General features: G+C 59.5%; 1 protein-coding gene across 1 annotated transcript in view; it reads right to left on the bottom strand.

The window, feature by feature from the left end:
* The window catches only part of WDFY2 (WD repeat and FYVE domain containing 2), a 207,638-nt gene extending 207,141 nt beyond the window's left edge, over nucleotides 1–497 (bottom strand). The window contains exon 1 of the mRNA XM_014548300.1: nucleotides 476–497. The gene's annotated coding sequence lies outside the window, so the exon portion shown is untranslated. The remainder of the gene's footprint in view (nucleotides 1–475) is intronic.
* Nucleotides 498–1,012: the final 515 nt, after the last annotated feature.

Here is a 1,012-nt window from a genome sequence, read left to right as displayed (position 1 = left end):
GCGGGGCCTGCCGCAGGGTGTGGCCGCCGGTCCGGCCCAGGCTGGATGGTGCACTTCCGGAGGGCGGTGAAGGAGGACGAAGAGGGAAGGAAACCTTAAAAGGGGGGGGCGCCGGCGCCCAATGCGCGTGCGTCTGCCCGCTTGCTCATTTCCGCCCGCCCGCCCCTCCCCTCTGCAATTCCCAAAGCCTCGCCGCACATTTCCCCAGAACGCATGCGCCTTCTGTGCTCTGCGGTTTCCTCTGACCCTCGCCACCATCCACACCCAGTGTTTAGTCCCCTCCTGTGAACGCGCAGGTCCACACCCCTGGGAACGCGCTTGCCAGAGGCCTGCCCCCTCCCGCCCCAAAATCCTTCTAAAGAGGGCGGAGGGTGAGGAGAGGAAGAGCGCGCCGGGGCGAGGCCGGAAAAAGAAGCAGCCAGCTGGAGGGAAAGAAGAACTAGTTGCGACGTGACTAAGCATGCGCACAGATTACCTGTCCGGAGCGGCTTTCGTAAAGTACGGCGGGAGGCGGCTGACCTCTCTACACGCACTGGGCCCAGGCCACCGAGTGACACTGCATGGGCTCCTGGGAGTTGTAGTTTCTCGGGGCCTTCTCTCCCTTGGCTTTAAGTGACCTATTGCCCACTTCTCTGCGCTCCTGGCCTGGGGAGCTCAGTAGCCTCCCTGGCCATTGGCCGAGTTGCGGCCAGGACTGACCTCTAAATGCAGGGAACTGATGGACAGCTGGGGCTGAACAGGCTATCCTATGCCCTTGGTTCAGGCCGCTGCCCCTAATAGTGTAATCTAGGGGTGAGAAAAGAAGAGAATCTCTCATGTAAGTGTCTTTGAGGGAGTTTAGAGATCGTATGTAGTGTCAACCAACTATATAGGTGGTTACTAGCCTAAGGTTCCTTTAGCTCCCAAGTTAGGACTATAGCCCCCTCGACCCCCACCCCCAAATTTGACCCCAGGCCCCATGCTCCTGGTTCTGACTCCTTTCCATTCCTTAGCAATCCAGCCTTTCTAGCTT

The sequence above is a fragment of the Myotis brandtii genome, unplaced genomic scaffold (genome assembly GCF_000412655.1).
Source record: "Myotis brandtii unplaced genomic scaffold, ASM41265v1 scaffold500, whole genome shotgun sequence".
NCBI lineage: Eukaryota > Metazoa > Chordata > Mammalia > Chiroptera > Vespertilionidae > Myotis > Myotis brandtii.
Note: the sequence above shows the minus strand (reverse complement) of the source record. Positions and strands in the feature narration are given on the sequence as shown.